The 24,145-nt window shown below is 39.8% G+C and overlaps 1 pseudogene; it reads left to right on the top strand.

Annotated features, from left to right (window-relative positions):
* LOC133763712 (pre-rRNA 2'-O-ribose RNA methyltransferase FTSJ3-like) overlaps window positions 1-15,258 on the top strand; it is a 43,949-nt pseudogene extending 28,691 nt beyond the window's left edge.
* Window positions 15,259-24,145: the final 8,887 nt, after the last annotated feature.

The following is a 24,145-nucleotide window of genomic DNA, read 5'->3' as shown; positions in this document are numbered from 1 at the left end:
AATATTGCAGCTAACTTTAATCAATAGTTTCTTTGATACAATGAATTCGTGTCTTTTGGGTATATATCCACTGGTGGGATTGCTAGATCATACGGCAAATCTAGTTCTAATTTTTAAAGAAATCTCATACTGTTTTCCACAGTGGCTGCACTAATTTACATTCCCACCAACACTGTGTAAGAGTTCCCCTTTCTCCACATTCTCCCCAACACTTGTTACCCTCTGTGTTTTGGAAAATAATCATTCTGACAAGGATGAGTTGATATTTCATTTTGGTGTTGTTTTGCATTTCCATGACAGCTAGCGATGCTGAATTTTTTTTTTTATATATTTGTCATTTATATTTCTTATTTTGAGAACTGTTGAAGTCCTTTGCCCATTTTTTAACTGGATTGGTTGTTTTTATATTGTTGAATTTTTTGAGTTGCTGATATATTCTGGATATTAGTCCTTTGTCGGATACAAAGCTTGGAAATATTTTTTTTTCACATTCTGTTTACTGTCTCTGCACTCCACTGATTGTTTCCTTGGATGTGTGGAAGCTTCTGAGTTGGATGTTATCTCATTTGTCTAGTTTTGCTTTTGTTGCCTATGGTTTGGGGATCTTATCCAAGAAGTTGTCACCTGCACCAATGTCTTAAAGTGCTTCCCTTACATTTTCTTCAAGACATTTCATAGTCTCAGGTCTTAAATTTAGGTCTTTAATCAACCTTGAATTAATTTTTGTATATGGTGAGAGGTGAACTCTGACTTCATTCTTCTACATATGTACCTCCAGTTTTGCCAGCACCATTTATTGAAGAGACTATCCTTTCTCCGGTGTGTGGTCTGTGCTCTTATGTCAAAAATTAGTTGGAGGGGCTGACACTGTGGTGAAATAGGTTAATCCTCCACCTGGGGCACCTGCATCCCATATGGACACCAGTTCTAGTCCCAGCTGCTCCTCTTCTGATCCAGCTCTCTGCTATGGCCTGGGAAAGCAGTAGAGGATAGCCCAGGTGCTTGGGCCCCTGCACCTGTGTGGGAGACCTGGAAGAATTCTGGCTCCTGGCTTCAGATCAGCCAGCTCTGGCTATTGCGGCGATTTGGGGAGTGAACCAGTGGATGGAAGACCTTTCTCTCTGTCTCTCCCTCTCACTGTCTGTAACTCTACCTCTCAAATAAATAAATAAAATATTTTTAAAAAATCAGTTGGCTGTATGTACCCAAAAGACATGAACACATTGTGTCAAAGAAATATGTATACCACCATGTTTATAGCAGTACTCTTCAACATAGCCAAAATATGGAATCAATTAAGGTGTCCATCAACAGATGAATGGATAAAGAAATGGATGTGTGTGTGTGTGTGTGTATATATATATATATATATATAGAGAGAGAGAGAGAGAGAGAGAGAGAGAAAGGGAGACAAACACATACACATGATATACGACATGTTGTCTCTTATTTGTGGGAGCTAAAATTAAAAAAAAAAATCAATACACCTGGGTGTATCAGTATTGCTGTAACTATAGTTTTTTTGAACTTTGTTTTATATTTTTCTTAAACAAATTGCTAAGAATAAAATGCTATTATAGTTTTAATGATCTGTGATCATTTTAAAATTTAATATATGCTAGTGAAATTGACATCTCTTTATTTGATTATTATTTATAACCTTTGCTCATATTCCTACTGAACTATGATCTTAAATTTGTAGAATAGTTTATCGGATCATTAAGCCTTTGACTAAAATGTAAATTTAAACTATGTTATCTCAAAAAAATAAAAAGTTTTCTGTTCTTCCAATACCTCTTGTCTAAAAATATTGAAACAAAATAATTAGTTGGAAGCTACATGTCAAATAGGTCATTTTTAAGGTTATGTGGGAGTTTACATAGAAACTGCTCTGGGCACATGCTCTGAGGTTCTATAAACAGTAATTCTTTATGTTTCTGTAAGCTATGAGCTTTCTTCATGGAGAAAATAATGTATAAAAAAAGAAAATAATGTATAATATGCAACATGAATCATATATTATCTGATATCAACATTGTAAGAAATACGTGAATCATATAAAATTGTCAACATTTGATTGTCTTTATCTACAAAATGTTGATTCTGTATTTTTCAACAAAATACTTTAAGATGTGGGTAAACCACAAAAATGATATTTTTGGACTTTTAACAATAACTGGATTTGTTCAAGTTTATAAAAGGTGTGAAAATTTGAAAATCTTTATGATTGCATTTTGGTGATGGATTGAAAAATAAATAGAATTTAAAATTTCCTCTGACTTTCTTAAATATTATACCACATTTGTTCGACACAGTAGTTGCTTTCAAAATTACTATAAATCCAAACAAAGAAATCACAAATAGATACCACAAAGTCTCCACTAATTGTTTTCTGGGTCTCAGTAACAATGAATGATAGAGAAGTATAGATGACTCTTCCTCCTTTGAAAACTCCACAGTCCTTTGTCCATGTAATAACAGGAGAATTAAAACAATCAAAAAAAGTCACTGTACATTAGGGAATACTTAACCAGTTTTTTTTTTTTCATTTAGAGATATTGGATTCGCTTTGTTATTTCACCTATAGAGAGACTTTTCAAAAGTGAAAGCAAAATGACTAATTAAAATTATCTCTACCAAAAGCTATGACCAGTCAGTTCCCAGGAAGAATGATTAGCAAATTATAAAATTATTTTTTCTATTTTTTATTTTGAAATTTCTTTAAACTACAGAAAGTTGTTAAAGAATTCAATGATCATCCTTAAATCCTTCACCTAAATTCAGTGTTTCAATAGTGTTTCTCTTTCTCTACCTCTACCTTTACCTCTACCTCTACCTTTATCCTCTATCTCTATTTCTCTTTCAGTTATACTGCTATTGTTTGAATGTCTCCACCAAAACTTATGTTGAAATTTTAAGATGTGGGACCCTTAAGAGTTGATTAGGTCACAAAAGCTGTGCCCTCCCAAATAGATCTGTGGATGGATCAATGGGTTCTCTCAAGAGTGGGTCTGTTTTAAAAGCCAGTTGGGTTGTATCTTTTGAATGTGTCACCTCAGCACTCTACAGAGAGTCCCTACCAGCTAACAATCTTTAACATGGACTCTTCATCTTGGACTTCTCAACCTATAGAAATGTAAGAAGTAAGTTTCTTTTCCCAGGTGTTCAGTTATAACAACAGAAAACAGGTGTGCTCTATTCTGGAAGTTAAAAAAAGCAGAAGTATATTTTAATGTTTTTAAAAAGGATTTTTAAATGCTCCTCACGTCAGGTATGAATGTCTCCTGTCCCCTTCCGGCCAAGTTAAGCAACATTCAAATATTCATAGGAAGATTCTGTCACTGAAAATTACCCAGTTACCTCATCAATTCACTCCTAATGTAGCCCATTCCATATCAGAGTTCTAAAGTATATTCCTTCAAGAGGATACAAGGATGGCAATTTTAGCATTTACCCACAGGGTGTGTAGGTGACAGTGATACATTCACTTGGTACCCTCAGTAGCAATACAAAGCTCCAACAAATTAGTCTAAAGGAGGAAGGGATTACATTATCTTTCTCCTATCAAGGCAGGGTCTAACTTTCACAGCAAAATCCTCTGGGCGGTTACTGTGTTTGTTCATCATATCTTGTGCCTGCTTTGGAATAACCTGCTAATTGATCTCTTTGCTTCCAGTTTCTCCCTCAACTCTAATTTATTCTGCACACTGAACCTTCTGGAAACCCGACTAATTCCTTCATTCCCCTGGCCAGAAATTTTCACCAGTGTTCTATGTCAAAAAGGATAAGTTTCAGACTCTTAGCCCAGGAATTACATTCATCTGGTGGAACCTGGTATGGCTGTCCCAGTTGTTAACAATGTTGAACTACTTCCACACCACTCAATAAAGAGAAACACTTTACTTATCGACTCTGTAAATGACCTTGGGGTCTATTGCAGCCACAGCTATGACAGAGAGTGATGAGGCTTGGGAATGTTGCTGGCATGAATGTGGTGGTTGGTGGTGATTGCTCAGCAGATGATGTAATTGAGGTGGTGCCAATGGTTTCAGCCTGTCCAACTGCTGGTAGCTCCAAACCAAGATAGCCCTGTTTGAAGTCTTGCTTCAGACTATACATCAAGTCTAATAGAAATAAAGACAGAATCTGCTATGTCTCTCTAATAGCCCTGCCACTCCCTAGTCCATCCCACCATCAACCAACCATTCACATCAGTAATCTTTCTCCTTCATTGACCTGCCAGGGTGCTCTTAATGTTTAAATCAGAACACACCAGGGACCTGCTGAAAGTAGTGGCTCCTTGAACATTGTAGGAAATTAGCCAAATTCATGACTCTGGTCTGCCATAGCATATGTGTCCTGCCTATGCCCCAAGCTCATCTACTTCTACTCTTCCTCTACTCACACTGCCTAATTCCCATCACCCAATGTTATCAAACTTGGAGCCCTCTTGGGATCTTGAACACTTGTTCTTCCTTCCTCTCAAACACACTTCATACATTTTACTTCGTGGTTTTCTTGGTCTCATAAGTCAGGTCTTCTTTCAAAGTCAGTTCCTCAGAGGACTTCCCTGACCAGCCTAAACAATCCTTGTCTCCTCTGATCAACTCTCTCTACCATATTATCCTATTTTCTTTATTATATCACAGAATATTTGAAATCGTCTCATATGTCTTTTTGTTTACATGTTTATTTTCTCTCTCTCTGACTCGAGCTTTCTAGGAGGTAGATGCTGTCTTCTTTTTTGCTTTATACCAGCACAAAGAACAGTGCCTGGCTTAACAAATGTTTGTTGACTGACTGTGTAACTGACGAAAGCACCCAGCACTGTGTCTGGCCCATGGTAGCTCAATACCTATGGGCTATCATATCATCCCAGTATTCTATTTAGTTACATATCTAATAGCCTCATTCATCTCTCTCATTTTATATCCCTGTATAGTGCTTAGCACTAAATTGATTTCATTCAATTGAATTTTTAAATTATAATAAATAACAATAGTCCTGTTACAGAATTTGGATTGAGACTTTTTGAAGTAGTTTTATCTTTTTCTTTCTCTTGCTTTTGAATTTGAGAATAGAAAGAATCAGATTTCTTACAAAGATTGGTTATAAATTTCTTAGGTTACATATTTCCTATAAAACCAGTGTTGTAAACCAGCAGCCCAGGGGTTCAATATATTGTTTGGGTGTGATTTGTTTTGCTCAACAGCACATTAAAGTGAATTTTTTTCAGGGAACATTTAAAAATCAAGACTTCATTGTTTTGCTTGGGAAAAGAAATCACATCTTCAGGTTCTCTTAAAAGAAAAAAAGAAGATCTGCAGGCAGTAAACTCAATTTCATGCAACAGCTAGCTCCTCTGAGTAACTGTTTCTCACTTCAACTTGGGCACAAGGCACCAGGGTTGTTCTGGTCACCATCTATCCTTTTACTTTCATTTGTTACCTGCCTGGATCCCAGGAAGAACTTTTTTTTAGATTTATTTATTTATTTATTTGAAAGTAAGAGTTACACACAGAGAGAAGGAGAGGCAGAGAGAGAAAGACCTTCCATCTTCTGGTTCACTCCCCAATTGGCTCCAATGGCTGGAGCTGCACCGATCCGAAGCCAGGAGCCAGGAGCTTCCTCCAGGTCTTCCCATGCAGGTGCAGGGGCCCAAGGACTTGGGCCATCTCCTACTGCTTTCCCAGGCCATAGCAGAGAGCTGGATTGAAAGTGGAGCAGCCAAGACTGGAACTGGCACCCATATGGATGTCTTGCCGGCACTGCAGGCAACAGCTTTACTGGTTACGCCATAGAGCTGCCACCCCCTTCCCTCCACCCCCGGAAGAATTTGAGTCTGTGGTTCCTATTGGAAAGAAAGTTTCCAGAGGGAAAATAATTCTTTTCACTCCTTGCTAGGTGGAATTCAAATCTATCCAAATCTTCTGATCCAGGATCCTGGTTTCACTTGATGAAGTAGGCATTAAGGGAGGAAATTTGGGGAAAGTATTAACTTAGATATAATGAGAGGATGTGAAGTGGTTAAGAAAAGGTTGAATTCAGGTTTTATGGGACAAGAAGCTTACAACCCTTGGGGTCTTCTTTTTACAAAGGAATATATAATTGAAACAATTGTTTTAAAGTTTAAAGGATCTTTCCCAGGGCCTTCCATGAGGCTGGAAAAGGCAGGGTCCCTAAGGTTTAAGAATCATTAGATCTGTTGTAAATCACCTCTGATGGGAGTAAAGATGTAGATGGAATACTCCATAAGCAGTTATTCAGACATTAAACATCTGTGCTTTGTGCAATGTCAAACATGAAACTAAAGAACTGAAGTTCAATAAGTTGATAGAAACTGGAGCATAAGGCTTTGTGCCAAAACATACTTTTTTTTTCTTTCATTGCCTACTTTATTCTGGACATAATCCTCTTCTTGGATCTAAGGATTCTTAAATTCCCTGCAATTCAAGTTTCCCAGGCTCCCATGTCAGCTAGCTTTGGCCAATGGGAGCCACTAGCTGGAGATGGGAGGGTGGGGAGAGGGACAAATCAGAGGGTTTTACACCCAGACCTCTCCATCTGAGCAGCATTTCCAGAACAGCTGCTTCTGCTCCTGTCTTCAGCTTGCACTGGATAAATCCTTTATGGATAAAACTTCCAAAAAGAGACATTAGCACCCAGGCTCTGTTTATGGGCCCTTTTCCCTTTGTCTCTCCTGCAGAGGGATGACAGACATTTCTGGTCGCTGTAAGTGCCTGCTTTACCTCAATATTCTTTCTTTGGCTCTTCTGCTCCTCTGTCACTTGTATCATCAACGTCTTGCCTTAAAGTCATCCTGTTTTAAATACTCACAGTGAGTTACTTTTCCTACTAGACTGACAATTTGATTGATACTGAAACTTTTAATTTTCTGATCTAGCTTTATTCATGCATTGTAGTGATGCTGAATTCTACGATCTATTCTTATAAACTGTGACCTCTAATGTAAAATCTTAATAGTTTTGCCATCATATACTTTAAGTCATAAAGTTTATTTGTTGGTTTGCTTGTTTGATTATTTGAAAGTATCTTTGAATTGTGAAGCCTATCATAAACTATGGTTGTATAAAAGCAATTTCTCTTATGCAGATATCATTATAGAGTATTTTTTTTTTTTTTGACAGGCAGAGTGGATAGTGAGAGGGAGAGAGAGAGAAAGGTCTTCCTTTTTTTGCCGTTGGTTCACCCTCCAATGGCTGCTGCGGCCAGCGCATCTCGCTGATCTGAAGCCAGGAGCCAGGTGCTTCTCCTGGTCTCCCATGCGGGTGCAGGGCCCAAGCACTTGGGCCATCCTCCACTGCACTCCCGGGCCACAGCAGAAAGCTGGACTGGAAGAGGAGCAACCAGGACAGAATCCGGTGCCCCGACCAGAACTAAAACCTGGGGTGCTCTGGCGCCACAGGCGGAGGATTAGCCTATTGAGGCGCGGCACCGGCCTAGAGTAATTCTTATGAATGGGATCTTGAAATGCCAAAGGAAGCCCCAAACATTATTCATATAAATTGTGTGTTTTCAGTATGGATCAAGGGTAAAAACATGAATTAGATAAGTTATAAATAATGTTGATTGTATGAAAATACTTCTAAAATATTTATTTATTTATTTGATAGTTACAGGGAGAGAGAGGGAGGGGGGAAGAGAGAGAGAGAGAAATCTTTTATCTGCTAGTTCATTCCCCAGGTGACCACAATGATTGCAGCTGGGCCAGGCAGAAGCTAGGAGCCAGGAGCTTCTTCTGGGTCTCCCACATGGGCTCAGGGACCCAAGCACTTGGGCCATCTTCCACTGTTTTTCCCAGGATATTAGCAAGGAGCTGGATCAAAAATGGGATGGCGACATCCCAGCTGACAGCTTATCCACTGTGCCACAATGCTGGTCCTGTGAAATATATTTTTGTTTTGGAGAATTTTTAACATATCCTAAGTAAATAGAAAAGTATAAAGTACTCTCATGTTACCAATACCCAGCTTCAACCATTATCAATATCCTGTCATTTTTATTAACATGTATACTTCATTTTTTTAAAAGATTTATTTATTTATTTGAAAGTCAGAGTTACACAGAGAGAGGAGAAGCAGAGAGAGAGAGAGAGAGAGGTCTTCCATCCGATGGTTCACTCCCCAACTGGCCGCAACGGCCAGAGTTGTGTTAATCCGAAGAAGGGAGCCAGGACCTTCTGGGTCTTCCACGTGGGTGCAGGGGCCCAAGGACTTGGGCTATCTTCTACTGCTTTCCCAGGCCATAGCAGAGAGCTGCATTGGAAGTGGAGCAGCTGGGTCTTGAACCAGCTCTCATATGGGATGCTGGCTCTTCAAGTCAGGGTGTTAACCTGCTGTACCACAGCGTCAGCCCCAACATGTACACTTCTATCAATTTCCCAAGTAAAATGTAATTTTTATTATAAAATTTAATATATTTAAATGTACATCTTAGCCATACAATTTTGAGTAATAAGTGGTTGTCCCTGAGTAATCACATTTGTATCAAAATACTTATATAGACTATTTTAATCTTCTAAAACAATTCCCTCCTTATCTTCCCAGTCAATCCTTACCCAACCCCTGAAGCAACCATATCTCTCATACTTTCTAAACTCTTGTATTAGTTTTGTCTATTCTAAAATGTAAGGGAATATAAAAATATTATAGCATGTAAATGTAATGTAATGTACAACATAGGCACTTACTTCTGACTTTCTTTATTCAGACATTGCTGTGCATATTAATAATTCACTTTTTTGTATTGCATTTTAAAGATATATAGAGACTTATTTGGGTTGTTTTCCATTTTGTATATTATGGATATGTCTTTTGTGAATATTCTTACTTATATCTTTTGAGGTCATGGGTTTTCACTTCTCTTAGATAAATAAATAGAAATGGAATTAGTGGGTCAAAGGTAGATACATGTTTGACTTGGTAATAAATTGCTGGAACTTTCCCCAAGGTATTCAGGCAGTTTTGCATTCTCACCAGCAATGTATAAAAGTTTCAACTCTATCACAGCCTAGCAAATATTTGATACTGTCATGGTTTTTAAAATTTGCAAATCTAATAGGCGTGGTGTGGCATTTCATTTTGATTTGAATTTGCATGTCTGTAAGGACTAGTGATATTGAATACCTTTTTTATGAGCTCCATTTTTTGAATAGTCTGTTAAACAATTTTCCCCAATTTTTAATTTGGGTTATCTTTTATTGTTGAGTGGCTGTGGAAGTTCTTTATATATTCAGAATATGTGTTTCATGAATATATTCTTCAAATCTGACTTTTTAATTTTATTTTAATGTTTATTTCATCTACCTGAATAATAGAGTGACAGAGGCATACCTTCCATGTGCTGGTTCACTCCCCAGATGACTGCACCAGCCAGGGCTTGGCCAGGCTGAAACCATGAGTCCAGAACTCACTCTGGGCCTCCCACATGTGTAGAAAGAACCCAACTACTTGAACCATTATCTACTGCCTCTCAAGATGCATTATCAGGAAGTTGGAATGGAAGCAGAGTAGCTGAGACTTGAACTGACACTCTGATACAAAATGTAGGCACCCCAAGCCATGGCTTAACCTGCTGCATCACACCACCACCTGTAGCCTATTTATTTTAAATAATAACTTTGGAAAAGCATGATTTTTAATTTAACATAATTCATCTAATTTTCTTTTACAGATACTGTTTTACATATCCTATCTAATAAATCTGCTAATTCTCCAGTTACCAAGATAATCTCTTATACTTTGTTCTAAAAGCTTTATAGTTTTACTTTTAGATTTATGGCTATATCTAAACTAGAATTAAGTTTTGGGTATGATGTGAGATAATATTTGCAGTATATTTTTTTAATGTACATACTGGTTGTTCAAAAACAACTTAATGAAAGTCTTTCTTTTCTCTATTGAATTGTTATGGAGGCTTTGGCAAAAATGAACTGTGTCATTGCAGGCTAGTTGCTAGACTCTATTTTGTTCCATTTATCTAATTCTTTGCCCTTAGGCCTATATGCCAAGATTACACAGTCTCTATTATTTTCTGAAATGCTTATTTTTATCTATTTGAAAGTCAGAACATGGAAGTGAGGGAGAGAAAAATCTTCCATTCATTGGTTCATTCCTCAAATACTGGCAACAGGTTGGTTGGGATTAGACCAAAACCAAGGGTCAGGAACTCCATCCATATCTTATACATGGATGGTAAATGCCCAAGCACTTGAGCCATCATCTGATGTTTCCCAGGGGAAACATTAGCAGGAAGCTGGATCAGAAGCAGCATAGCTGGGACTCAAACTGGCACTCAGTTATAGGATGCCCGTGTTGCAAGCTGCAGCTTAACTCACTACACAATAATGCCAGCTCCTCTAAATAAATTTTAGTATCAGCTTATAAAATTCTATCAAAGTGTCTGCTAAGATTATGATAGGGATGGTGGTGAATCTATAGATCAGAGAAAATTAGCACGTTAACTCTATTGATTCTACAAATCTATGAATATGGTATATCTTTTCTTTTATTTAGGGTTTCTTTATTAGTTTTCCCTAAGTCTTTAATCTTATTACATTAATTCTTAATTTACCTATTTTATGTCATATTTAAAATTTTTCTTTTAAATGATTTTCTGTTACACATCATAATTTAATTTTTATAATTTTTTGTTTTAACTATTTCTTTGGGGAATAGTACACCCCATTTCCATTTAAGTGAGAAATATTTTTAGTTCAGAGAATCCTTTTTTTAAAAAACATTTTTATGTCATTAATTCATGGGGAATTGGTTCCAGCAGCTCAGACTTGTTTTCATTTACTCTGACAAACTAGGCTTCTCTGGGCGGAGCAGGCTGGCACTTTAGTTAAACCCAGGTAACTTTTCTATGGCTTCCTTATTTTTGTGTTCATTTTCCTTCACATATTTCAGGAAAAAATCTCAGCTTTTAGAGTGCTTAAATATGCCCAATACTCACATTAATTCTCTTGGCAAGAATCTTGCCCTTAACTTGTTTGTTTACAACAATGCCAACAGCATGCTGGGTAATGCTGTAGAGCCTTCCAGTGTTTCCATAGTAACATTTATGGGACATTCCTTTTTGAACAGTTTGCATTCCCTTGATGTCTACAATGTCACCTTTCTTGAAGATTCATATGTGTTTTCACATAGGGACAATTCCATGTTTTCTAAAAGAGATTATTTATCAAACAAATTTCCTCTACATTCATTCTCAGCATTTTGTTGAACTATCAGAATATGACCATTCTGGAAAAAGCCTGTTTTTAAAAAACTGATCTCATATCTAACATCTTGCATTTTTGTTAATTTTTATATAAATACTCATATCATCTTCACACACAATTTTATTCTTTCTTTCATTTATCTATTCCAAAAATCTCCAGTCCTATGTTGAGCAAAAGAGTAAAATCAGTCTCTCTCTTTTTTTTTTTTTGAAGATTTATTTATTTACTTGAAAGAGTTACACAGAGAGAGAGAGAGAGAAGGAGAGGCAGAGAGAGAGAGAGAGAGAGAGAGAGAGAGGTCCTCCATCCACTGGTTCACTCCCCAGTTGGCTGCAATGTCTGGAGCTGTGCTGATCCAAAGCTAGGAGCCAGGAGCTTCTTCCAGGTCTCCCAAGCAGGTGCATGGGCACAAGGAGTTGGGCCATCTTCTTCTGCTTTCCCAGGCCACAGCAGAGAACTGGACTGGAAGAGGAGCAACTGGGATTAGAACCCGGTACCCATATGGGATGCCAACGCCGCAGGCGGAGGATTAGCCAAGTGAGCCACGGCTCTGGTCCCTGTAGGAATGTTTTGATAACAAATTATTTTACTTGACAGAGATATGGCTGTTCAAGTATCCCATTTTATCTAAAATGTCCAATATATCTATGTAATATTGTTCCTAAATTTCTGTATCTTCCTTTTGACATCTGCAAGACATATAGTGAAATGACTTTTTTTAAATTAAAAAATATATGGATTTTTTTGTTTATTCTCTTCTTTTCATGATCAGTTTTCCTAGACTTAAAAATCTTTCTTTTTCTTTTTTTCTTTTTTCTTTCTTTTTTTCTTTTTGACAGGCAGAGTGGACAGTGAGAGAGAGAGACAGGGAGAATGGTCTTCCTTTTTCCGTTGGTTTACCCTCCAATGGCTGCTGTGGTTGGCGCGCTTAGGCGGGTGCACTGCACTGATCTGAAGCCAGGAGCCAGGTGCTTCTCCTGGTCTCTCATGGGGTGCAGGGCCCAAGGACTTAGGCCATCCTCCACTGCACTCCCGGGCCATAGCAGAGAGCTGGCCTGGAAGAGGAGCAACCGGGACAGAAGCCAGCGCCCTGACCAGGACTAGAACCGGGTGTGCCAGCGCTGCAGGCGGAGGATTAGCTTATTGAGCCGCAGCGCCAGCTCAAAACTTTTTCTTAATACTCTCAAAGAACTAAGTGTTGGCGGGGAGGTAAGACTAAATAATGGGAGTTATGTTGGGAAGGGCAGTTGTTCAAGTTCAGGAGCTTGGGAAAGGCGTGAAGAGGGAATAGAATTTCTAAATGTTGTTCTCTTGTAACTTTTAATTTCTTGCAATCTGCCTTTCTTGTGCCAATGTTCAACTTATATGTCTGGGATAAGTAGCAGAGAAAAATTTATGGCCACTCCTGAAATGGCGGAACACTTGGCGCCAGGGCCGCAGGAGTTGCAAGTGGGAAGCGGAAGTATGCTTGCTGCTACGTTGTGGCTCCAAGTGGGGTGAACACGGTGCTGACTCCTCGAGAACGTGTGGCTCCCTTCTAGGAGGGTGATTGCTGCGGCCGGGGCTCCGAGGTAGACGGAATGCAGTGCCCCAGGAGGACGTGTTCCCAACAACTTGCTTCTCCTCAGCTTGAGTGACACTCCGCCATCCCACTGTGGGCACGAAGGGCAAAGTCAGCAAGAGCTGGCGAGACAAGTGCTATCTCTTGGTAAAGGAGACAGCTTACCATTCCTGCTCTGCTTTCAAGCTAATCCAGTTGAATCGCCGCTTTCAGTTCCTGCAGTCCTTGCTGGACCTCTGTGCCGTGCCAGGAGGATGGCTGCTGGTGACTGCCAAGTTTATGCCTGTATCCAGTCTCACTGCGGGAGTGGACCTGGTTCCAATCAAGCCTCTCCCCACTGTGGTGACACTGCAGGAGGACATCACAGCACAACGCTGTGGGCAGGCCCTGAGAAAGGAGCTGAACCTGGAAGGTTGATGTCGTACGCAATGATGGGCCCTCCTGGGTTCATGATGCTTACTCACAAGCCCACTTGACACTGATGGCTCCGCGTCTGGCTTGTGATTTTCTGGCCCGCGGTGGCTACTTCATCACAAAGGTCTTCCGTTCCTGTGACTCTCAGCCTCTGCTGTGGCTCTTCCAGCAGCCGTTCTGCCATTCCCAGGCTACCAAGCCCCATGCCTCTCGCTATGAATTTGCAGAGATCTTTGTTGTATACCAAGGATTCCTGGCTCCTGACAAGGCTGGCAGTAAATTCTTCGACCCTAAATTTGCCTTCAAGGAGGTTGAAGCTCAGGCTAAAACTGTTACTGGGTTACTGAAGGCTATGCTGAGGGCCACCTCACTCTATCACCGCACCTGAGGTGGCTGATTTCTTCTCCAAAGCCAGTGAGATCTCGCTAGATGATTAAAAAAAAAAAATGGCTCAGCATCTGGCTACCACTGAGGACATACGGGAATGCTGTCAAGACATCAGGGTGCTGGGGAACAAGGAACTCAGGTCCCTCCTGAACTGGCGAACAAGGCTTTGGCAATATGTAGCCAAGAATCTGAAAGTGCAAGCAAAGGCACTGGACGTCAGCCTCAGCTCAGGAGAGGAAGAAGGTGCTGCTGATGAGGAGGAGTCAGCAGCTGGGATCACAAGGCAGCCCTAAAAAGAGGAGGGGGAGGAGCAATTCAATCGGACCCTGGCAGAGATGAAAGCCCAGGGGGTGGCAGAATTAAAGAAGCAGAGAAAGCAACAGGGGCGAGTGGAGCTGAAGATGGATCTGCCTGGGGTTTCCATTGCAGATGACGGGGAGGCTGGCATGTTCTCACTGCCTACCATCCGGGGCCACCAGTTGTTAGAGGAAGTAACACAGGGGGACATGAGCACTGCAGACACTCTTCTGTCTGGCCTGCCAAGGGATGACATCTATGTATCAGATGAGGAAGAGGAGGATGCAACTCTGGACCTGGATCCAGAGGAGCTGGCTGGAGTCAGGGACCTCTGGGTCTCAAGGAACAAAAGCGTGTGCAGTGTGCTGAAGTAGCAGAAAATAAAGGAGAAGAGAATCTGCTGCTGGTATCACTGGAGGAGAAGACAGTACTGCAGGAAGAACAGGCTAACCTGTGGTTCTCAAAGGATGGCTTCAGTGGGGTCAAGGCTGATGCCGATGATGCCCCGCAGACTGGTCATGTTCAGCTGTGATACGAGAGCCGTCGGAAGGGGCAGCAGCAGCCACCACCACCACCAGCACCTTCCAATTTGAAGACTGAAGGACAGTGTTGGTGCCAGGACAAGGCCTCTGAAGTGAGGAAGGCTCCACTGGCTGCCCCTGGCAGGAGACAGTGATAGCAGTAGCAGTGAGGATGAAGAGAGTTGGGAACCGTCCCATGGTAAGTGAAGCTGGGGCCTGAAGTCAGATGATGCTGGGCTTGAGGTGGTGCCTATCGAGGACCCAGCGAAACATCGGATACTGGACCCTGAAGGCCTGCCTGGCTCCAGGTGCAGTGATCACCTATTCCACAAAGGCCAAGCGAGACCTCATAGATAACTCCTTCAACCGGTATGCCTTTAACGAGGATGAAGGGGGTCTTCCAGGGTGGCTTATGCAGGAGGAGAAACAACACCGGATCCAGCAGTTGCCTATTGACAAGAAGGAAGTGGAGCATTACTGGAAACGCTGGAGGGAGATCAAGGCACATCCCATCAAGAAAGTGGCTGAGGCCAAGGCTGGAAACGGAGGATGCTGAAGAAGCTGGAACAGACTAAGAAGGCACAAGCTGTGGAAATCTCAGAGCGAGAGAAAGTGGCACAGCTGCGAAGTCTCTTCAAGAAGTCAGGGCTTGGCTGGGAGACATGCCAAGTCACCTATGTTGTAGCCAAAAAAGGTGTGGGTCACAGGTGCTCCAGTCAGCTGGAGTCAGAGCCACTTCAAGGTGGTGGACTCAAGGACAGAGGGTAGAGAAGGACCAGAGAGCATGGAAGTGCAAGGAACAGAGGGAAAAGCACAAACAGAAGTGGGCGTGAGCACAGCCCCAGCCTGAGGACTAGAACAGAGTGTGGAGTGGCTCCCTTCTCCTTGCTGCCAGCCACGCCCCTGCTTGCATCACAGCCATCCGTGGAGGCACTGAGGGGGTTGCCTAGAGCTCGGCAGGGAGGACAATGACCCTGCAACCATTCCTTGAAGAATGTGGGGTGCTGGAAAAAATTAGTCAAAAATTTTAATATCCTAAGGTGGTTTCCCACATCTTCCCCCATCCTTCCACCGTGACATTCTGCTTCTATCAATAGGAATATTTTAGATTCCACATATAACTGAAATCACATGGTGTTTTTCTTTCTGTGTTTGGCTGACTTCACAGGTTATCCAAGTCCATTTGTATTGTCACAATGACAATATTAATTCTTTTTAAGGCTGAATAGTATCCCATTATGTATACCTATGCCACACTTTCTCTGTCCATCCATCCATTGATGGAGATTTCAGCGGCTTTTTTATCTTGGCTATTGTGTATAATCCTGCTGTGGCATGAAAATATAGGTATCTCTTTGAGATTGTGGTTTAAACTCCATTATATAATTTTTTTAAACTTTTATTTAATGAATATAAATTTCCAAAGTACACCTTATGGATTACAATGGCTCCCCCCCCAACTTCCATCCCACCCACAACCTTCCCCTCTCCTGCTCCCTCTCCCCTACCATTCACATCATAATTCATTTTCAATTCTCTTTATATACAGAAGATCTATTTAGTATATATTAAGTAAAGATTTCAACAGTTTGTACCCACATAGAAACACAAAGTGAAAAATACTGTTTGAGTACTAGTTATAGCATTAAATCACAATGTACAGCACATTAAGGACAGAGATCCTACATGAGGAGTAAGTGCACAGTGACTCGTTATATAAATATTAAGAAGTGGGAATGCTATAACATCTTGTAATTCCATTTTTTGAGGAGTATGATGATAAATGATTATCACCCTTTCATATACCTGTTAGTCATTTATATGTCGTCTTTGGAAAAATGTTTGTCATTTTTGCCTATGTTTAAGTTGGGCTATGTATGAATTTTTTTCTTGTATTTTAGGAGTTAATCTCATATGATTTCCAAATATTTTTCTCATTCTTTAGGTTGTCTTTTAATTTGTTGATTATTTTCTTTGCTATGTAGAATTTTTTTTAGTTATAATCCCATATATATATATATATATATATATATATATATATATTTGCTTTTCTTGCCTGTGCTTATGGTGTCATATCCAAAAATTCACTGCCAAAATTAATGCCAAGGATTGATTTTTCCCTGTTTTCCTTTAGCAGTTTTATGGGTTTTAGGTCTTTGTTGAAGTCTTTAATGTTTATTTTATTTTTTTTAAAGATGTATTTATTTATTCGAAAGGCAGAGTAATGGTGAGAGAGAGACAGAGAAAGAGAGAGATCCTCCATCCATTGATTGAGTCCTCTAATGGCTTTAATGGCCAGGGTTGGGCCAGGAGCCAAGAACTTCTTTCGGGTCTCCCACATGGGTTCAGGGGTCCAAGTACTTGGGCCATCTTCTGCTGCTTTTCTTTTTTTCTTTTTTATTTATTTTTGACAGGCAGAGTGGACAGTGAGAGAGACAGAGAGAAAGGTCTTCCTTTGCCGTTGGTTCACCCTCCAATGGCCGCTGCAGCCGGCGTGCTGCGGCCAGCGCACCGCGCTGATCTGATGGCAGGAGCCAGGTGCTTCTCCTGGTCTCCCATGGGGTGCAGGGCCCAAGCACTTGGACCATCCTCCACTGCACTCCCTGGCCACAGCAGAGAGCTGGACTGGAAGAGGAGCAACTGGGACAGAATCCGGCGCCCCAACCGGGACTAGAACCTGGTGTGCTGGCGCCGCTAGGCGGAGGATTAGCCTGTTGAGCCACTGTGCCGGCTTCTGCTGCTTTTCTCAGGCCATTAGCAAGGAGGTGGATTGGAAGTGGAGCATCTGGGACTCCAACCGGCACCCATATGGGATGCCAGAGTGGCAGGTGGTGGCTTTACCAGCTACACCACAGTGCTGTGTTGGATAGTAGTGATGAGAACTGACATTCAACTCCTTTTCCTGACATTAGATGGAAGATTTTTAGCTTTTTCTCTTGAAATTTATTAAGACTTATTTTGCAGCCAGTATGTGTTTTATTTTGAAATTATTCTGTGTACAAAACATCACATGAAATTCATATCCATTTCAGGGTTTTTAGACTTAGTATTCCATAAAATCAACTGGATGCTTATATTGTCATTAACATTTTATATATTATTTAAAATTTTAAATGTAGTTTTCCTATAGTTACTGCCAGTGGAGTGTTTAATACTGTAACTGTGATGCTTGGGATTTCATAAATTTAAAGCTGTTCTAGTCAGTGCATATACATTTATAGATTTTGTGTCTCCTAATGTGTCAGTAATTTTATGAGTATAAACTGTCCTCTTTGTGTCAGATAATACTCCACTAAGAGACTATTGAAACTCATAAAAGAATTTGGCAAAGAAGCAGGATATAAAATTAACACAAAAAAATCAATAGCCTTTGTATACACAAACAATGCCATGGCTGTGGAAAAATTTCTAAGGTCAATCACACACAATAGCTACAAAAAAATTAAATACCTTGGAATAAATTTAACCAAGGACATCAAAGATCTCTATGATGAGAATTACAAAACATTAAATAAAGACATAGAATAAGACATTTAAAAATGGGAAAATCTTCCGTGTTTATGGATTGGAAGATTCAATATCATCAAAGTATCCATACTACTGAAAGCAATTTATAGATTCAATGCTATTCCAAACAAAATAGCAAGGACATTCTGATATACAGAAAAAACGTTGCCGAAATTCTTATAGAAACACAGGAAACCCCAAATAGCTAAATCAATTTTTTTTAAAAAGATTCATTTATTTATTTGAGAGGTAGAGTTATAGAGAGGCAGAGGCAGAGGCAGAGAGAAAATGGTCTTTCATCCACTGGTTCACTCCCCAAATGGCCACAACAGCCAGAGCTGGGCTGATCCAAAGCCAGGAGCCAGGAGCCTCCTCCAGGTCTCCCACGTGGGTACAGGGGCCCAAGGACTTGGGCCATCTTCCACTGCTCTCTCAGTCCATAGCAGAGAGCTGAGTTAGAAATGAGGCAGCCAGGACTTGAACTGGCACCCATATATATCGCTTATCAGCACTGCAGGCAACAGCTTTACCCACTACACCACAGAGCCAGCCCTTAAAGCAATGTTATACAACAAAAACAAAGCCAGAGGCATCACAATGCCAGATTTCAGGACATACTACAGGGCAGGAATAATCAAAACAGGCTGGTACTGGCACAAAAACAGGTGGATAGACCAATGGAACAGAATAGAATCTCTATAAATCAACCTACTTATCTGCAATCAACTTATCTTTGACAAAGGAGCTAAAATCAATCCCTTAAGCAAGGACAATCTCTTCAACAAATGGTGCTGGGAAAACCAGATTTCCACATGTAGAATTTTGAAGCAAGGCCTCTACCTTATACCTTTTACAAAAATCCATTCAAAATGGATCAAAGACCCAAATTTACAGCCAAGATACTATCAAATTATTAGAGAACATTGGAGAAATTCTGCAAAATATTGGCATAGGCAAAGACTTCTTGGAAAATATCCCAGAAACACAGGCAGTCAAAGCCAGAATTGACAAATGGGATTTCTTCAAGCCGAGATGCTTCTGCACTGCAAAAGGAACACTCAGCAAAGTGAACAAGCAACTGACAGAATGGGAGAAAATATTTGCAAACTATGCAACTGATAAAGGATTAATAACCAGAATCTCTAAAAAGCTCAAGAAACTCAGCAACAACAAAACAAATAATCCAGTTAAGAAATGGGCAAAGGACTTAAAGAAGTATTTTTTAAGACAGGAAATTCAAATGGCCAACAGACATGTTCAGGATCACTAGCCATCAGGGAAATGAAAATCAAAAACACAATGAGGTCTCACCTCACCCCAGATAGAATGGCTCACATACAGAAATCAACAAACAACAAATGCTGGTGAGGATGTGGGGTAAAGGAACCCTAATTCACTGTTGGTGGGAATGTAAACTGGTACAGCCACTGTGGAAGACAGTATGAAGATACTTCAGAAACCTGAATATAGACCTACTTATGACCCAGCCATCCAACTCCTGGGAATTTACCCAAGCCAACAGAAATTAGCATCTGAAAGACTTATCTGTACCATGTTCATTGCAGCACAATTCATAATAGCTAGGTTATGGAATCAATCCAGATGTCCATCAACTCTTGACTGGATAAAGAAATGTGTGTATACACTACGGAGTACTACTCAGCTGTAAAAATAAATGCAATCATATCTTTGAAACAAGATGGACACAACTGGAAACCATTATACTTGGTGAAATAAACCAGCCCACAAAAGACAGGTATCATGTTTTCCTTGATTTGAAGTAATAGAGTACCTGAAATATAATGTAACATTTGAGATTCAATGATTATTTACAGCCCTGTCACTCCTGTTGAGGAACAGCGCTTTTTTTTTTTCTAAATCTTTTACTTAGTGTAGGGTTGACTATACAATCATTAAGTAAACTGAAAATATATCTTTGTAAAACTTAAGAGTGGTAATGTGAGAGGCAGGAGGAAGTGTTGGAGCTTGGGTAGGATGGAGGGTAGGGAGAGAAGTATCACTTTGTTTCTTAATTTGTATGTATGAAATACATGAAACTTGTATAACTTAAATAAAATAAAAAATAAATAAAACAAAAAAGCTATACTGTAACTTAATAAAAAACATAGAGGTATACAGATATCAAAGAAATTAATAAAACACCTTAATTCATTTTTAACATTTTTGTGAAGTATTTCATTACATTTTATTTAACTAAAATTTTCTGAACATTTACTTTGTGACTAACATGGTTCCAAACAGTAAGGAAAAAAAATTCTTAAGAAGCCACTCCAATATACCTAAGCAAAAAGGAGGAAAATTGACATTCTTTGAGAGTTTATAGTTTAGTAGGTTTTTTCCCACAAAAAATTATCTTCTCTAATCCTCATCATGACTCTGAAATTTTTTCCAATTCTCAGGTGAGAATACTGAATCTCAAAATTTAATAGCTTATATAATGTCACCTACTGTTAACTAGAAGAATCAAGACCAAAAGGCAAATGCATCTTTTACAAAACCTAGATTGTTTTGATGAATTTTATAAGACTGTATCAAGAAAAATTTTAGCTTAATTCATTTCTGTTTCATTCTCAGAAAATAAAAATGAATATATTGCATTTACATAGTTTTAAAAGTCAAATAAGTCTATATTTATATTTTTTTAGAAAAGCTTTAAAAAATGTTCAAGTTTTCTGCTACCAAGATGCATCAAAAATGGAAATTATATTCCAAAGAAAAACAATTTATCTAAGTATTCATCTAGTATCTATATCATGTTATACTTAATAAATGATATCATATACTAAGTACAACATAATACTGTATCAATTCTAGTTTAGGCCATTTGCCATGTTTTAACTTTCTGCTTTCAGGTTTTGTCCTGAGATTTTACTAGTTGATAACATACCATAAAATAAAGAAGTAAAAAATAACAATATGAAGTCACATAATTCTATATTAGATAACTTGGTAAAATATATGATTAACAATATATCCAATAATTTCTGACCACCCATCTAAAATTCTGAGAAATTACCATAAGCAGATTGGTACTCATTCATTTCCACATCAAAAACAATTAGAGTATTTGGATGATTTGAAATGACAGAACTCCAAGTCCTGGATTTACTTGATGAACTAAGCAAGATGTTACAGGTGTCATTGGAGCTACTAGCTGAATTCTGTGACAAGAAACCTAAATGCAGACCATATGACATACTTAAGACACCAACAATGCATCTTCTATGTGTCTCAAGAGAAAAACATAGCAAGTTTCAGATCATAAGGTGAATTTTGCTGTTTCCTTGGGGGAAAAGTACAACAAATCAAAATAAATGCATTTCAATAACAGAATAGCAAAGAGAAATAATGGAGTCAAAATGCATTGCCCAGACTTCCAGCATACATAGCATTGACCTTTCCTGGCAAGTGCTTGTATTTCAGATACTTGTTTCTTTCATTTTTTTTGAAAGAATTACAGAGAAGGACACACACACACACATGCATGCACACACACAGATATTCCATCTGCTAGTTCACTCCCCAAATGACCACAACAGGTGGGGCTGGGCCAGGCCTAAGCTTTATCCATGTCTCCCATGTAGATGGCAGGGGCCCAAAGACATGGGCCATTTCCACTGCTTTTTTTAGGCTACTAGCAGGTAGCTGGATTAAAAGTGGAGGAGTTGTGCCCAAACCAGTGTATATATGGGTTATCAGTATCACAGGTGGCAGCCTTACCTGCTATGCCCAAATGCCAGCACCCAGAAATTTGTTTCTGTAATAATTGTGAATAATTATAAAATAACTTTTCTAATATGAGCAGTTATAATTGATGTTTGAGTTATAAATTTAGGCCATAGAAATCCATTTAATAACTAATAACTTGACTATAACATATGAGGATGCTTTATAACGAAGAAATATTAATAAGTCTTTTTAAGAAAACACGTTCTAAGGCCAGCGCCGCAGCTCAGTAGGCTAATCCTCCGCCTTGCAGCGCCGGCACACCGGGTTCTAGTCCCGGTTGGGGCACCGATCCTGTCCCGGTTGCCCCTCTTCCAGGCCAGCTCTCTGCTGTGGCCCGGGAGTGCAGTGGAGGATGGCCCAAGTTCTTGGGCCCTGCACCCCATGGGAGACCAGGATAAGCACTGGCTCCTGCCATTGGAACAGCGCGGTGTGCCGGCTGCAGTGCGCCTACTGCAGCAGCCATTGGAGGGTGAACCAACGGCAAAAAGGAAGACCTTTCTCTCTGTCTCCCTCTACTGTCCACTCTGCCTGTCAAAAAAAAAAAAAAAAAAAAGAAAACACATTCTATTTTCTTTCTCCAAAGTCCAGAAATACACTTTTCATTATTGAAGAAATGGCTCTAGTAGTCTGTTAGTGGTTTGGAGAGAGGCAGGACATGTCTCAAACTGGGAGTACAGATGGAAGTATACAGAGAGGAAATTGCTATGGACTGGGCTCTGGTAGGGACAGTTAGAAGCTACAGCCATGGATGTGATCAACATTTATTGAGTGGGGTTTTTCGAAAAACATTTTAACAGGGGTTAACTTAGCTGAGAGCAACATGTTCTTTGTTCTTTGTTTTTCCTGTTGTAAGTGTTGATGTGATGGTTGGGCGGTAGTGGCCATTTTGTAGTCGTTAGCTGACTTTAAGTATGGAAGCCAAGTTCTTTTTTTTTTTTTTAATATTTATTTATTTGAAAGGCAGAGTTACACACAGAGAGGAAGAGAGGCACAGAGAGAGAGAGAGAGAGAGAGAGGCTTCCATCTGCTGGTTCACTTCCCAAATGGCCACAATGGCCGGAGCTGTGCCAATCTGAAGCCAGGAGCCGGGAGCCTCCTCCGGGTCTCCCACATGGGTGCAAGGACTTGGGCCATCTTCCACTGCTCTCCCAGACCACCAACACAGAGTTGGATCAGAAGTGGAGCAGCTAGGACTTGAACCGGCACCCATATGGGGTGCCGGCACTGCAGGTGGTGGCTTTAACCACTACGCTATAGCGCTGGCCCCTGAAAGCCAAGTTCTAAAGATGAGGAAGAAGAAAAACTGTACTTGGAAAACTGATGAAAATTCTATTCTATTCTATTCTATTCTATTCTATTCTATTCTATTCTATTCTATTCTCCTGATACTGCCTACTTTTTACCTTCACTTACGTGAGGTCAAATAAACATGAATCTTGTCCCTCTTAGTCTGGACCTTTCTTCCTAGCAACCAAATATTAGTTCTAAGTGCTACCAGACATAATGAAAATTTATTGTGGATATTCTCTTTGTCAGGCACTGTTCTGAAGATAGCAAGATGGAAGATATTATTTTTACTTTCAAAGTGCTCAGTCTATAGCAAGCAAACAAATGACTGTAATAATGTGTGATGAATGGTTCCTGTAAGGAAAGCACTTAGGAAGAAAATCTCACTTGACGAATTCTTTTAATTAAAAATAAAGCGTTGTGCTGTTTGGCCACAATCCTGATTTAGCTAATGAATTTCGCTATGTTCCATCTGCATCATACTTATAGTATTGGATTCTTAACTCCAATTTCTCTTATCCCATTTTGCTTCATCCCAGTCAATGGCATTCATTCCGCATGATTTTGTCTTTGGTGATGTGTCTAATTATGAAGTATTTTCATTTTTCCTTTTAGTATTAGTTGAAGTTTTTGACTCTGTGGATTGATATCTTTCAGCAGATTTTAAAAACTCTTACCCCATTTTCTCTTCAAATGTTGTTTCTGCTTATTAACTCTTTGCTGTTCTCTAAGACTGGTATTCAATATATATTAAACCTCTCCCTGTCTACTCTAGCCCACTTATGAATTTTCTTTTTTAAAGATTTATTTATTTATTTGAGAGGTAGAGTTACAGACACAGAGAGAGACAGAGAGAGGTCTTCCATCCACTGGTTCACTTCCCAGAATAGCCACCACGGCCACAGCTGGGTCAATCTGAAGCTAAGAGCCAAAAGTTTCTTCTTGGTGTCCCATGTGGGTGCAGGGGCCCAAGCACTTGGGCCATATTCCACTGCTTCCCCAGGCCATTAGCAGGTAGCTGGATCAGAAGTGGAGCAGCCAGGATTTGAACCAGCACCCATGTGGGATGCCGGCACCACAGGTAGAGGGTTAACCTACACTGCCACAGTGCCATCCCACTTAAGACTTTTCTATCCATTTGTCTTTCCATGCTTTATCCTAGCTATTACCTTCTGG

This window comes from Lepus europaeus, chromosome 7 (genome assembly GCF_033115175.1).
Source record: "Lepus europaeus isolate LE1 chromosome 7, mLepTim1.pri, whole genome shotgun sequence".
Classification (NCBI taxonomy): domain Eukaryota; kingdom Metazoa; phylum Chordata; class Mammalia; order Lagomorpha; family Leporidae; genus Lepus; species Lepus europaeus.
The sequence above is the reverse complement of the archived record's forward strand: the minus strand, read 5'-3'. Positions and strand labels throughout refer to the sequence as shown.